This window comes from Crocuta crocuta, unplaced genomic scaffold, assembly GCF_008692635.1.
Source record: "Crocuta crocuta isolate KB4526 unplaced genomic scaffold, BGI_CrCroc_1.0 scaffold41, whole genome shotgun sequence".
NCBI classification, from domain to species: Eukaryota; Metazoa; Chordata; class Mammalia; order Carnivora; family Hyaenidae; genus Crocuta; species Crocuta crocuta.
The window spans coordinates 6,516,820-6,532,932 of NW_027529428.1; the positions used below are offsets into that span (position 1 = coordinate 6,516,820).

Sequence of the window (16,113 nt, forward strand, 5' to 3'; positions counted from 1 at the left end):
GGTCTGAGCAGAGGTTTGTCACATGGAGAAGAGAAAGGTAAACCTCAGGTAGAGGGAATGATATTACCAAGGCACAGATAGAAAGCTTGTTAGGAGCTAGATAATTTCTCATATTACATTTCACATCTTTACAGTCCTTACCTTTTACAACCAATTTCCCTTTTACTGAGGAAACGAGGGAATGACTCTAGATCCATTTTTATAGAGCTAGCAAGTGGTGTTTTGAAATCAGGTTGTCTTTTTCCAGCAAGAACACTGTAGTGTGTGCAGCACAGAGTGCGTGGAGAGATGGGGAGAAATGAGATCAGGCAAGGATGTTGTCATCGGAGACCCGACAGCTGAGGAAGGCATGCTGAGGAGTCTGGGAGCAGATTCCCAGTTGCCTTTCTTTAGGCAACTGGGAGCTAGTAGAAGCTGTGAAGCAGGAGAGGGACAGGGTCAGTTCTCTTGTCTTACAAAGGTGACCTTGGCCATGGTACGAAGGTGAAGTGGCATTAGGGAGTACATGAGATTCATCAGGCTTCGGTGAGCATTCAAGCAAGATATGAGGAGATTCTGGATTCAAGACAGTTCTGAAGCATGATGCACATGACCAGAAGATGTGGCAGAGGGGGTGTAGAAAGAAAATTAAGTACTCAAGGTGCTCAACCAATGTTGGGTTAATTAAGGTAATATTGAAAATGTCCATCTATCCATCCATCCCTCCACCCACCCACCCTTCCATTTTCTGCTTTATTTCACAAAGGATTTGAGAAAGCTTATACTGATCCTTTGTTCAAAAATCTTTTTTTTTTTTTTTTTAGTTTATTCTGAGAGAGAGAGTGCACATGCAAGCGAGGGTGGGGCAGAGAGAGAGGGAGAAAGAATCCCAAGCAGACTTTGGACTCTCAGCGCTTGAACAGTGTAGTGGGGGTTCGAACTCACAAGCCTTGAGACCTTAAAGCCTAAGCACTCACAATGGCTTTGGGGTCAAACATTGAACACGCACTATTATTTCCCACCTCCCTGTGGTGAGAAATAGAAGGCAAATCTCTGGCTGACATAAGATTTGTAACTATCAGCGAAGGTAAAGACACAGTAGCAGCAGATGCTGAACAGCCATTCTCCACTTTGTTCCAGAGTCTGCCATGCAGAGGTGAGCCCCGTGCAAAACCCTCTCAAGACTCAGGTCAATAAACCAGAGGGTAAAGCTAGACATGGTCCCATGGGAGCAGGGCCCAAGGGCGCATTCTGTCAATGAGAAAGATGCACCGCCGTCAGAGGAGATGGGTTGCCTGGACTGAGATTCTGCGGTTGTGAAACGGGGAGACGGATTTAAGAGGAGGGGACAAAGGGAGAGACAAAGAACACAGTATACAAAGTTCCTGCTAGGAGCCAAAGGAACTTTCAAGAGTCCTTGCCTGGAAAAACAGAAAAGGTAATAGTAAACGCAGTCCCCTCCGGGGACTGACCACATGAGAAGTCCAGACAAAGAGACTGAGGTAAAAGAGCAGAGGATAGGGAATCTTTCTGGGCAATCGCACACCCTTCATCCGTTTCCCGGACTTGGATTGCAGTTGCTTGTCACAGCCCGGTTCTCCATGGATTCTCTGACCAGCTTGGGCCCTGGATGGCACATGTTGAAGACGGGGCCCGCCTGCACGGTGCCGGGATGAGGGGTCCGGCAGCAGTTATGGCCCAGGTGACTGACGAAGGGGAAAGTTGCGCATTGTCAGAGGCAATGTCCATGAACTCTACCCTCTGCTCTTTGTGATGTCAGGGATGAGGCTAGAGATTTCTTAAGTGGATATGAACATGGAGCTACATTTTCTCAGGAGTTAAGATTTTGTATGTGTTCTGTACATGTTCAGTGAGACAGAGGTTTGTCCAGCTCACTAAGACAACGCAAGCTGCTTTGCTAGGTTATAAAACGATGTCAAGGAATGAGAAAGAACAGTTTAAATGCTCAGTCATTGCTTCTCAGTCCTGGTGAGGTGAAATGCAAATGCTGATGCTGGCAAGGAAAAATTGGGTGTGTAATCCCAGACTAATATAAAGTCCATGATCCTTATTTTCTATTTGTAAACTGGATGAAAAATGGCTTGTTCTCACTTTCTCTCTACCCCCGCCTCCCTCCCCGATAAAATGGCTGTTTTGTTTTTAGACTTGGACTCTACTATTTCTCTTTTTTTAAAAAAAATTTTTTAATGTTTTATCTATTTCTAGGAGAGAGAGAGAGAGAGACAGTGTGAGCAGGGGAGGGTCAGAGAGAGGGAGTCACAGACTGAAACAGGCTCCAGACTCTGAGCTGGCAGTCAGCACAGAGCCCGACGCAGGGCTCGAACCCACGAACCGCGAGATCATGACCTAAGCGAAAGTTGGACGCTTAACCGACTAAGCCACCCAGGCGCCCCAGACTCTACTATTTTTCTTGAAGGAAGGCTTGTTGGAACATAAGACTTATAAGCCACTGATAGAATTTGTAACTTCATGTATTAAGTGTATTTTTCTTTATGAGATAGAAATAACAACGTCTGAGTCAAATGTAGGAGTTATCCTAGAAATCTTTAAAAAAACTGATAGAAGGAAACGTTTATGACACATATTTTGGTATACTTATCTCCAAACTCACTAAGTTGTATATTTAATAATAGGGACAGATTTTTGTATGTCAGTCATACCCCAATAAAGAGAAAGTAACTGAAATAAAAAAAAAATAAAAAAGAAAGTAACCGATATAAGCAAATTACCATTGTTGATGGAAAACAACTTCTAAAAAATATTTTTAAAATGGTCACACTTCCCTGAAACTCTCAGGGGTAATCTTAAATCCACTCACGATGTGGGCGATGAGAAGAGAAAAATTAAAATTTCGAAGGGAAAGCTGGAATAAAATTGATGGTAATTCTCAATGGTGTGTGTAAAAATTACAGAACCCTAGGGCTAGAGCTAACCTCTTTCTTCCATTTCCAAATGGACTGTATCTAAATAATTCCAGAAGTGAGTTGGCTCCCTAGTCTCTGTCCACACCCCTCCCCATCCTCATCAATCTTCATGATGATGTATGGAATAAATCAAAGAGTAAGAAAGAAGTCTTTCCTTAAAGCATTTAGAAATGGTTGAGATGCATATGATAAAGTTCACAAAGGTAAATAGAATGTGAAAGATCAATCGTAGCAGCGTCTGGGTGGCTCAGGCAGTTAAGCATCAGACTTTGGCTCAGGTCATGATCTTGAGGTTTTTGAATTCAAGCCCCGTGCTGGGCTCTGTGCTGACAGCTCAGAGCCTGGAGCCTGCTTGGATTCTGCGTCTCCCTGTCTCTCTGCCCCTCCCCTGCTCATGCTCTGTCTCTCTCTGTCTCTTGATAATAAATAAATGCTAAAAAAAATAAAGACCAATCATAACACTGGGGTGCCTGGGTGGCTAATTGGGTTAAGCATCTGACTTCGGCTTAGGTCATGATCTAGTGGTCCATGGGTTCGAGCCCCACATCGAGCTTTGTGCTGACAGCTCAGAGCCTGCTTTCTGCTGCGGATTCTGTCTCCTTCTCCCTGACCCTCCCCCACTTGCACTCTGTCTCTGTCTCTGTCAAAAATAAATAAACATTAAAATTTTTTAAAAGATCAATCATATCATAACACAATGTAAAAAATAACATTTTGAAGTAACCCTTAAAGAAATACACGAAAAATAATTTTTCATACATGCTGATCTGCATAGCAAAGCAAAGTTTGGAAACAAGTCACCCGAATTAACTAATTCTATGCAGAGAAAAAGGCGACGTGTGTCTGTATCAGCGAGAAATAAGTAAATTGACAAGCAAGGTGACAATTTCTTGTTTATAACTGTAATGCTATAAAATGAGGACCAGCTTGCAGCTTCTAAAATAGCAAGTGACCTTCTGCAGCTCTGATTTCAACCACTCAGCGGGTTTTTTCCACCAAAGGCGCTTATTTTAGCTCTCACTAGACATTTCAGCAAATGGTGTTCTCTAAAGGCTGCAGCATCTCTGACACGGATTACACAGGTGGTTTCATTAGGATCCCACATCCTGGGAGCAGGGAAAGTTGAGTATATCTTTAAAAACTGCTGCTTTCAGTGTTATTACCAAGAGCACTGTGGCCCAACTGTACCACGGTGAGAAAGCTGAGACTCCAGGCTATATATAGTACCAGAGGGGGTTGCATCTGAACTTCCTAATTTTTTCTCCGCCCTCTTCTTTTTTTTTTTTTCATGAGAAAGGATGGTTTCTTCTTGGTGAACTCTACCCTCTATTCATTTTCCTCCACAAGAGATTTCTTTTAAACGTGGAAATATTCTCCCTAAAATACTATCTCAGCCTCAATCAAAATGATTAATGAATTTTTAATTTATCGCTTGCCTTAAGGATCTAGAGAACCGCTCAATTTTCTGTTTCGTTTGTACTACTAGTGTGAAAGTGGAATTCTTAGGGGATTTACTTTGAATTAATGGCAGGGTATCTCTATGGACTTGCTCAAGGGAAGTTTTAAGTGCCTGCATTAGGTTTCGGGATATCACGATTCCTCAGAATCCACGCTCTGAGGCAGGGACTATGATATATTAGGACAACTGGTTGAAAAGTGAAACATTTAACCAAGTGTGCATTTTGTCTTTTTGACCATAGACCACTAGTTTTGTATGTTTTCTATCGTTAAACAGAACAAGTGTACTGGTTAGGATGTACTAGGAGACAGTGTCAGAGAGGACAATGTCAATTTTAAGACCTTTCTGATTTGTCTAATCTCTTCTTATTTTTTCTAGCATAAATAGAATTGTGCTGTCAGCATAAAAACATCAACAACATTTAAGCTTAAAACAGCTATCTATTAGTGATGCATAGCTTGGACAGGAAAGTAGTGTATTTTTTAGCATTTAAGTTTCTCAAATTCTTTTAAGAAGGAGTTGGGGCATAAATAACCTCAATTCCTTTGTTGGCTCTGTTTCACAGTCTAACCACTCATCACTCCCTCACCAGTGAATTAAGATAGCTTCCGGCCTCTTTTTCATACACATTCTATTGCCAATTATTATATCAAAAAATGGTATAACAGATTTGTACTTCATGTGGACCAAAACCAAAATGTTCTTAAGAGTTTTTCAGAAAAAAATACATTAACAAAATAGGACATTATGTCATTCGCTATAAAAAATGATGAAAAGGTGATCAACACAGTTCAATGAAATAGGAACATAGAGAAAAACAATGAGAAATTCAGATAAGTAGTAATAATATCAGAGCAAAGACTGAATGAATGGATGGCTAATAAAATAATTAATATTTTCTCAAATTTCGGGAAGCTCGGGTAAGAGCATTTTAAAAGAAGGAAAGAAAGCACAATGTAAAGCAAAAAGAAAATCTGAAAGAATCTATCCAGCACTTTTGTTTAAGCCAAATGAAAAAAGCATCACAAGCAGCAAAAGAAATTAACCATCAAGGGGCTGCTTTCTTAATAATTTAATAATGGAAAGTTGTTTGGGATCACAATGTTTTGTTTTATTGCAATGATGTATGCCTAATTTGGGGGGAAATTACAGTTCCTTTTCTTCAAACTAGAAAATAAAATGGAGAAAGACTCTATTATGAAAACATTACATTTCAAAGTTAACTTTCACAGTGAAAGACCTCCTTCACAGAACAATCAGAAAATATCACCTTACTTTAATATCCTAGAATTGATGAGTTCTAAGGGAGCTATCTTGTAAAACAGTGGAAGCCAATATAGACCCCTTCAGACTTTTACTTTGTGCCCTTTGGGAAGTCACTTAATGTCTTAAAGTCTTAGTGTCTTTGGGTTTGATTTCCTATCTACAGAAGGATTTGGCAGCAGAGACATCTTCTAAGGGCTGTGTGAAGCATGGCGACTTGAGTCTGAGGAGCTACGTGGGAATTTCTCTTTGTTTTGACTCAGGAGGGGAAGTCTTGCAGAGTTACAGACAGTGAGGGTACAGCTCACAGTCTTAAAAGCACTTTAAGAGTCTCAGATGGAACAAACAAGAGCAAGGTAATCTGGAGCCCATGAAAACCCTTCCCTAGTCTCTTTAAAAAACAGCACCTCCACACAATATCCAAAGGACAATTAGTGGGTCACAAATGATGAAAACCTAATTATGAAAATTGCTCAGGGCCATCATTAGGATTGACTTTTTCTATTTGGATTTTGTTGACATATGGATTGACCGTTAAGCAATTAATTTTAAAGTTTTATTTATTTATTTTTGAAAGAGAGAGGGAGAGAGAGAGAGAGAGAGAGAGAATCCCAAGCAGGCTCTACACTGTCAGTGTAGAGCCCAATTCGAGGCTCCAACTTATTAACTGTGAGATCATGACCTGAGCCAAAATCAAATCAAGAGTTGGATTCTTGAGACACCTGGGTGGCTCAAGTCGCTTAAGGGTCCAACTTCGGCTCAGGTCATTATCTCTCAGTTTGTGAGTTCGAGCCCAGCATTGGACTCTGTGCTGACAGCTCAGAGCCTGGAACCTGCTTTTGATTCTGTGTTTCCCTCTCTCTCTGCCCCTTACCTCCTCACACTCTGTCTCTCTCTCAAAATAAATAAATAAACATTAAAAAAAAAAGAGTTGGACACTTAACCAACTGAGCCACCCAGGTGCCCTGGACTGACCATTAATTTCCTCTTTCCTTTTACTCAATGTACTTCTGACCTTTAGGAAAAACTAATTCAGAGGAAATATTTGGAGGTAACTTTTACATTTTCAAACATTTAATCTAAAATTTTAAAAGTAACTTGATTACTTAAATAAGACCTTTAATTGACTAGTGTTTTAAAATAACTGTTTTCTAAGTCATCAAGCACCAAATCGTCCTATGACAAACCTGTCTGAAAACCACAGAGCAATTTCACAATGAGCCTTACAGATGTGACTCAAATTTAATTAGAAAATTTTTTCTCCTCGGTGTTGAAGACATTTTGTCACAGGAAAAGGTAATACCCTAAAATAAAAGCAAAGCAATAATAAAGTAAAGTAAAGCAGACAAACAAGAAGTCTTCCCAGCTAGGAACACGTCCAACAGATCTCCCCACATTTGTGAACATTACAGAGGTAAATTCTGGACCTGTTGAGCGGGAGAGCCCCTGAGTTGGTTGTATCCTCTGTCAACAACACCCAAGTGTACTCGCCTTCGGTAACCTGGCCATCAAATGACATGTCTGTGTTCCGTGGTCCATGTGGTACTTTAACCTTAACCAGTTCTTCCCGAAATAGGTCCTTGAGAATATGGTGAAAGAAGTATGTATCCACTGCAATCAGTGGAAAAGCAACTCAGGGTTCTCACCAAGAGCCAGTGTCAAAGCTCACAATGACTTGAAATGCTCTTCCCATAGTGGACGCTATTTCAGAGGCTATCGTATGAGCATAAACATTTCCTCCCTCCACAAGCTATAGGAAGAACCTCTTTCTCCTTTCCTCTTCCTTACTGCAGAATATTTCATATCTACTATGGCTTTTGAAATTAAGTGTATAAAGTGCAATTGGTTTTCTAGCAGCTTCTCAATAGCTTTACTTTTATTTATTTATTTATTGGTTGGTGTGGATTTTAGAGTTTTCTTATGAAGTTCTGAATTCTAAGTTAAAAATTAATTCCAAACCTGTAACTCTAGGAAAAGTCCACTGAGGATGATCAATTTTGCACAGTGAAAAAAAATTTTTAACGCTTATTTATTTTGAGAGACAGACACGATGTGTGAGCAGGGGAGGGGCCGAGACAGAGGGAGACACAGAATTGGAAGTAGGCTCCAGGCTCTGAGATGTCAGCACAGAGCCCGACACTGGGCTGGAACCCACCAACTGTGAGGTCATGACCTGAGCTGGAGTCAAATGCCACCCAGGTGCCCCCAATTTTGCACTTTTTCAAATGAAACTCGAAAAGGTGAGTTTGAATATTTACCTCATGTAGCAAAGGCTAGCATGTTAGGAAAGCTTTATTGGTGGGGGTACAAGCATGTAGTGACTAATATGCATTCATGTACAAGTACTCGAATTGCACATATGTCTTTGTATTGCTTATAATGTAACCCATCCTTATATTTGTTTAGAGCCTTGCTGGTCACAAAGTGCCTTTGTCTACAATATGCCATTTACTCCAGTTGTGGGGAATCGCTGCACTGAACATGATACTAGAGTGGCTACAAACATATCGGTAGGTGATTTTAGATCACCTTTGTGAGAAAATCTAGAAGGATATGGATCTGAATGACCCTAGCAAAGAACTATAGTTCCCTGATCCTAAGAGACTCTAGAATAATGCATGGCTATGGACTGGTCAATACAATAGTGTGACCATGGCGGAGATCCCAGAAATGTGACAAACTGAGTTGACTGGCCCAGTCCCCATACTCAGGAAATTTCTCTTGAGATAGAAAGCAAGATTCCAGAAATAGCAGCCTCTCCTGATGGTGGCAAAGAACAAAGCGGTGTTAAAATTTCAGAGGACTCGAGTAAGACTTGACCGAGGTGACCCTGGATGGGTCTGGGAGGTGAGGACAGGTGGAGTTACCCTGAAGCTTGTGTCTGTACAGCATCTCATCCTTTACGCTGAGTGTACATAAACTTGGGGCATTTAGAGATTGTTTGCTACCTTCTTTTTGAGCTGCCTTTGGTTATCCTTGATGCTGATTTTAATCTAATTTCTTGTTTTGTTTTGTTTTGTTTCAGGAACATGAATGGAGAGAAGAGGCTGGTGCATAGGTCTTGGTTGACTGTGGTTATTAACTGACAGGGTCATCCCAGCCCCCAGGTCTTCCTTTCTATGAAGGAGGGATGGCTGGCCATGGCCTCAGGACAGTATAGTTGCCTGCAAGCTCCCCCTCTCCACCACCCTGCTCTTCTCTTTGGGAAGAGGCTGTAACAAAGGGAATGTCTGTACCTAAAGTCGCGGTGGGAGAGCCATAATCTTTCAAGTCATTTAATCCAACCCACCTTAATTTTCAGATGAAGAGACTGAGCCTCAGAAAGCTGATCTAAGTTTGAATACAATCACATGGCTAGCATGTAGATTAAGGACTCTCAATTTCAATATGTGGTCCCTAAATTACCTGCGAAGGGTCTGTGGTTGGTGAAGGGGGCAAGAGGTATCAGAGAACAGTGGAAGTTTACGAGGTGTCTTCCCCCAAAGCAAGACGGACAGGAAAAACAAACGATACAGGATTTTCCTTTCTGCATACTGTTTGAATGATTTTTCTCATTAAGTTAGTTTATTTTTATTCATTTCAATGACCTACTAGACAGTTGTTTCTGAATCACATGCCCACTTGTGCCATGGGAAGGACAAGGGAAATATGTAGCTAGAGTTAAATTCTATTCTCGGTACCATTTCTGAATGAGTAGTTAAATATGCATAGAGAAATGTACATTTATTAAATATACATGTGAATATGCATAGATAGATTTAAGCAGTTCTAAATGATTTATCTGTAGAAGCATGTGTCATTAAAGGTGCTGCTTTAACACCATAGCACCTGCTTGGCCTTCATAAGTAACAAGTGAAACTCCAATGTGGATAGAATTCCCTCAAATAAAACACACTAGTGATATCTTCTATGTTTCTGTGTAGAATTGATAGAATAAAGTGGTAGTAAAAGGGACTAGATCAGTTGCATAGTACTCTCTTTTTGTAATCTCCTCTATTAATACTCAGCATCTGGAACAGGTAACTTTTTTCAAAAAAGAGGTTTACGTCTAGTTTTGAGGCTTAACATTCCAGCCTCCATAAACAGAACACATAAGAAATATGAAATTAAATCTACACTTAGGATTATATAGATGAGGGGTGCCTGGGTGGCTCAGTTGGTTGGGCATCTGACTTCGGCTCAGGTCATGATCTCACAGTTCGTGGGGTCGAGCCCCGCGTCGGGCTCTGTGCTGACAGCTAGCTCAGAGCCTGGAGCCTGTCTTCAGATTCTGTGTCTCCCTCTCTCTCTGACCCTCCCCTGCTCACACTGTATCTCTCTCTCTCAGAAATAAATAAAACATTAAAAAAAAAAGAAAAAGAAAAGAAAAGGATTATATAGATGAGACCAAGGAATTCATATCTCTTTGCTTTTATCTGGAGAGAAAATTACTAAATACAACAGCCAGCTCAGGCCATGTGTATAAAAAGCAATTTATCCCCTTAGCTTCACAGCTACTTTGATGGACCCCCCCACCCACTGTTTTTAAAACCATGTTTGTGGGGCACCTGGATGGCTCAGTTGGTTAAACATCTGACTCTTAGTTTTGTCTCGGGTCATGTTCTCAAGGTTTGTGAGTTTGAGCCCCATACAGGGCTCTGCGCTGACAGCGCGGAGCCTGCTTGGGATTCTCTCTCTCCTTCTCTCTCTCTCTCTGTCCCTCCCTTGCTCGCTTGCTCTCTTTTTCTCTCAAAATAAATAAATAAACTTAAAACATTAAAAAAAATAAAAGCACATTTGTTTGGCTATTGGGACTGTCTTGTTGTCTAGGACCTCATAGATGTATTGTCAATCATCTTTGAGCTTAAATGAGCTTTCCTTAGGAGCATTAGTCTTGCAGAACCCCCCAGCCCATCTGAGAGCTGTGGTGGGGCGCGCATACACGCATTCCTTCTTTGCTTTCTTGCTGGGTACCGCTTCCCCAGGGTCCCCTCCCTGCCCCCAACCACTGCAAAATTTTATCCTGAAAGACATAACACATCCTCACGCCAGCTTGCGGTAAAATTCCAGCTAAACCCAGTTAATACTCCTTCCTAAATATTCACTTGCAGCTTACTTTTGGTCCCTGTCTTATTTCATTGCTTTTTCTCCGATGGGATTTTGAGAAACCCAAGAATGTAATTCTTGACATGTTTCATATTTTTCTGTTTGTTTATCCACATTTTGTTTTGTCTTTCCGAGACCATGGGAAGAAGCCATTTCTGATAAGAGATTGGCTCAGGGTCAGCCATACCCCCGCTCCCCTCACCTCCAGGAGGGTTTATGGGAACATCATCCCCAGGACTTAGAATCTATGACACACCGAAATGCAATGATTATTTTTTTCCATGTCCAACTCCTAGCTGGTGAGGGCAGGAGCCATGGTCTGCTGCTTTTGAGTGCCTGGCATGTTTCAAAATCAGTTTTGGAAAGAATGCCTGGCAGTCTAAGGTAGTGGAGTAATCTGTGTTAGAATTTAAGCTCTACCACTTCACTAACTCTCTTCTAGGAAAATCCCTGCATTTCTTCATCTGCACAACAGGATGATTCCTTCACCACCCACTTGAAGGCATTGCTGTGAGGCTCAAAATGGCTAAGATGCATGTTCTACACTTTTCTCCCTACGTTAAGTCTTAGGTCCTTAACCTAAGAAGGTTGTAGTTTCTTTGGTACATTTTTAGGAAGACAAGTTTGGATTTTCTGGGAAATAGTCCTGACTGATGGTATTCCTTTAAAGTTACTTTTTGGGATCTGCATGCTGTTGCTTGTACAGTTGTTTGATTTTTTTAAAAAAATTATTTATTTACTTTGAGAGTGGGGAGGGAGAGAGACAGAGAGAGAGAGAGAGAGAGACAGACACACAGAGAGAGAGAGAGAGAGAGAGAGAGAGAGAGAATCCCAAGCAGGCTCTTCGCCATCAGCATAGATCTGATGTGGGGCTCAATCTCACCAAACGTGAGATCATAACCTGAGCGAAAATCAAGAGTTGGATGTGTAACCAGCTGAGCCACCCAGGCGTCCCTGTTTGATGGTTCATAAACAGGCATCTTTATTAAACTATTCCAAGCTGTAAGGCCATGTTTTACACTAATTAGTCCAAAACCTGGTTTTAGAAAAACAGCTGCTTTTATGATAATTCAATATCATATCAACTGCTTGTACACAGTTCACCATTCCTTCAGAAACCAGAGGAGGCAGACCAGGGCTTCTGACAACCAGGCGCAGTGTTCAAAAATTCTGTAGTGCCTTTATAGCCTTCAATTCACCAAGTGAGAATGTGGCTAACATCGGATTGTCTCTTTTGTCTGCACAGACTTCTTTCTGTGACAGCTTGTCACCGGCTAGATTAGTATAGATGCTCATTAATCAAGTCAGGTCAGAGGCGCCTAGGGGGCTCAGTCGATTAACCATCCGACTTCAGCTCAGGTCACGATCTCACAGTTAGTGAGTTCGAGCCTCGCGTTAGGCTCTGTGGTAACTAACAGCTTGGAGCCTGGAGCCAGCTTTGGATTCTGTATCTCTCTCTCTCTCTCTGCTCCTCCCCACCTTGTGGGTCTCTCTCTGTCTCTCTCAAAATTAAAATAAACATAAAAAAAAAATCAAGTCAGGTCAGAATGTCAGCTTTCCCACTCTGTGAGCTCCTCTGTAGCACCTAGAAGGATGATAGGCAGGCTGCACACACCAATGTGTTGCTGTGGGAATGCCAACTGATTTGTGAGGGGCTCCCTTCATCTGGTGGGAGGACATTTAGTATAATGGTTCAAAGAATGGCTTTTGGGGGCGCCTGGGTGGCTTAGTCGGTTAGGCATCCGACTTTTGCTTGGGTCATGATCTCGCGGTTCGTGGGTTCGAGCCCCGCGTCGGGCTCTGTGCGGACTGCCAGCTCAGAGCCTGGAGCCTGTTTCGGTCTGTGACTCCCTCTCTCTCTGACCCTCCCCTGCTCACGCTGTCTCTCTCTCTCTCCTAGAAATAAATAACAAAACATTTAAAAAAAAAAAACAACAAAGAATGGCTTTTGATGTTACTAAGACCTGAGTTCACAGGCTTATTATGCTTTTTTTTTTTTTACAAGTTTTGTAACTTCTGAGCCTTTTTTCCATTTGTAAAATGGACATAAACACACTTCCATAATAGGCATAATACAATTGTTATGAGAATTAAAATAGGACATCGCTCAGCACAATGTATGTGCTCAACAAAAGGTGATTATATTACCTGCAATAGCTGGTAATGTTATTAATTGTGATGAGAGGAAAAAAGTTGCAATACTATTTCTATTAAGAATAAAGCTCATGCTTGATTGGTACTGTCCTAAGAACTTAGGAATATTAACTCACTTCATCAACACACACTGGTGGGACTACTATCGTTTCCGGTTTACGACTGACACTCAAAGAGGTTAGGTAACTCGCTCATGGGAAAGGGTACGCCTAGTTTTGAATTCAGGCAAAATTCAGCTATGGAATCACACCACTAACCCCCACTACTGATGCCTTTCTGCCCAATGACCCTGTTTTGGACTTAATGTTTAAGTGAAATGAGTGGCAGTTTTCTGGATGGTTCAGGAAAGAACAGTGTATCACATTACTGCCGCTTGTCATAGGTACCTACATTTGACACCCATAGCAGGAGTCTGTGTCCACTAGATGGCGCTGTTGTGTTAACGAAATGTGACCCAAGTCAATACTTTGGCTTAGGAGCCTGCTGAATTTGAGAACCCCAGCATGACAATCTAATTGCATGCCTAAAAGTCTGATGGAAGAAACCTCCAAACTTCACAGTATATCTAGAGATCTCTAAAGACTAATGGTGTCGAGAACTAGTTAGAAAAGTATATACTCATTTTTTCTGGGCATCAAAGTCTGTATCTGGAGGAGTTTTGAAATCATCTAGTCCAAATGCATCAGTTCATAAATAAATAGACTGAGAGCCAGAGAGGAGATGTTACTTGGAGAACATGTGATGGCTTTGGCTACAATTCTCTTTCCCTAATACTTCTAACTGATTCTATTTTTTAAATGTTTTATTTATTTCTGAGAGAGAGAGAGAGAGACAGCGTGAGCAGGAGAGGGTCTGAGAAAGAGGGAGACACAGAATCGGAAGCAGGCTTCAGGCTCTGAGCTGTCAGCACAGAGCCCAATGCATGGCTTGAACCCACTGACTATGAGATCATGACCTGAGCCGAAGTCGGATGCTTAACTGACTGAGCCACCCAGGTACCCCAATTCTTTTTTTTTTTAATTTCTTTAATTTTTTTTTTAATTTCTGAGAGAGAGAGAGAGAGACAGCGTGAGCAGGAGAGGGTCTGAGAAAGAGGGAGACACAGAATCGGAAGCAGGCTTCAGGCTCTGAGCTGTCAGCACAGAGCCCAATGCATGGCTTGAACCCACTGACTATGAGATCATGACCTGAGCCGAAGTCGGATGCTCAACCAATTGAGCCACCCAGGCGCCCCAGGCACCCCACTTCTGATTCTAAATCACAATGAAACTGTGGTTTCTGAATTCTTAGAAGACTTTCTAAGTTTTCGTATGGGGCAGAAGACTGCCCAACGACGAGTTTTTGCCTCATTATGTTTTATACATATGTTCAGTATCAGACTCAGACATTTAGATATTAAGGGGAAAAATGGTGCCTGTTTCTTTTTCTTTTTAATATGTCTCCTTGGAAATTGAGTGACTCCACTTTAAAAGGCTGTCCCTATTGGTTGACAGTACAGTTTGTGGACTTTAAACCCAGAGCAGGTAACAGGGTAATGAATAAGCAAAAGGACTCTGGAATTGGATTGCCTGGGTGGAACCGAAGGACCCTGGGAAGGTCATGAGACACATCTAAGCTTCTGTGTCCACATCTGTAAAATATGACTCCTATTTTTACTTAAAAGGTGTTTGTGAACATTAAATGTATATGAAGTGCCTAAGACATAATTTAAAAAAACAAGGTTAAAGGGAGCAAAAATAATGAATAATGAATTTTTGTTGTGATGGTGGATGTTCAGTTTTCTGTGTCTCTCAGTAGTGAATGTCATTACAGGTGCTTTGTCAACCACTTCTTCAGTCACTGTCACATGCTAACTTGCTAAACAAGAGGAAGAGCGTTTCAGGTTGTATAACTGTGTAACATCACTTCTTCCTCACCCAGATGGTAGAAGTAGCCAGGATACATATGGCATGTACTTCATTATGTGTTCACGTCAACTTTATTTAAAACACTCGTAGGCTCTGGGCTCCTACTCACAGTTTAGACAGAGAAGGTGACTGGCATCCAAATAATAACAGCTAAGAGCTACTGAACACTTGCCTAGTGTCCAACATCACTCTGTTTTGCAAGTATGAGCTCATTTAATTCTTAGACAACCGTGTGATCTAAGAACGAAAACTTTCCCCTTTTTAAAGATGAGCAAGCCGGGATCCAGCAACTCGCCCCAGCTTCAATGATAAGCCAGAGTCAGCATTTGAACTCAGGTCAGGATGAGAGTGGGGGGTTGCTCCAAGCTTGCTTTCCCCCCACCTCCCCACCCCAAATACCACAATGAAGCCTGATAGAGACACTGTTTGGGTAGGTCTTCTAGGCCACTGTTAGCATGCAGCTTCGTTATCCAGGGGCTCATGTGTTAAGCCTACATCAATATTTTTATGGCCGTTAGCTAACGAGATTGACTGGTTAAACATTTAATAGACTCCTGAGTTCAACAGGGTAAAACAAATTTTTTTTAGGTCAGAAGAGAGCATGCCTAGGACAGGGCACTCTTGAGGACCACTCCGTAAGGGATCAAAGTTCACTGCAACTGAAGGAGGGTTAGGTTGCTGAGGCCATCATGCTTGGGACTAGCCCTGTTCGCTGCAACTTATTTGTTGCTCGTATGTTCTGTGAACATTCCAGACCAACCTCTTTTCACTGCCATTGGTTCAGACTCTACTCCCATGTAGGATTCTTGAATTCAGGTTTACAAGACACTTAGCCAGCTTCTGGTCTACTACCCCTCTACCTTTGAAAAGAAGCAAACTGAGGTCCCATTTGCTTATGGTTTGTCCCAAGTTATCTTAGAGGAAGAGTTGGAGCCCTGCTCCTTCAGTTATTACATACTGTTTCTACATCCCTTAGCTAGTTTATTTTAAATGGTATCGCTCGGAAAACTTGCTGAAATTCTTGTGTTTATACCAAATTGAACCCAAGTTCAACAGGTAGCGTCTGTTCCTTATGGGTAGCATCTTTCTGTTTTTAATTTCTTCCTTCTTCCTTTGCTTGACATAAACTTTTATGGGGCTGGGGAACAATGCCGTTTATTAAAATGTATTTTTAAATCAAATAGTTTATTTATTTATTTTTTCATTAGAAGCCACGAAGGCAAGTCATCGAACCTAGACCTGAGAAAATGGCCAGACTAAACAAAGACGGAGGCAACTTCAAAGCGCCATTGCCAAAAATGAGGCAGTGGGGGTGGGGGTG

The 16,113-nt window shown here is 41.6% G+C and overlaps 1 protein-coding gene across 1 annotated transcript in view; it reads right to left on the reverse strand.

Annotated features, from left to right (window-relative positions):
* The window catches only part of RORB (RAR related orphan receptor B), a 59,595-nt gene that overhangs the window by 24,883 nt on the left and 18,599 nt on the right, over positions 1-16,113 (reverse strand). The gene's annotated exons all lie outside the window — the stretch shown is intronic.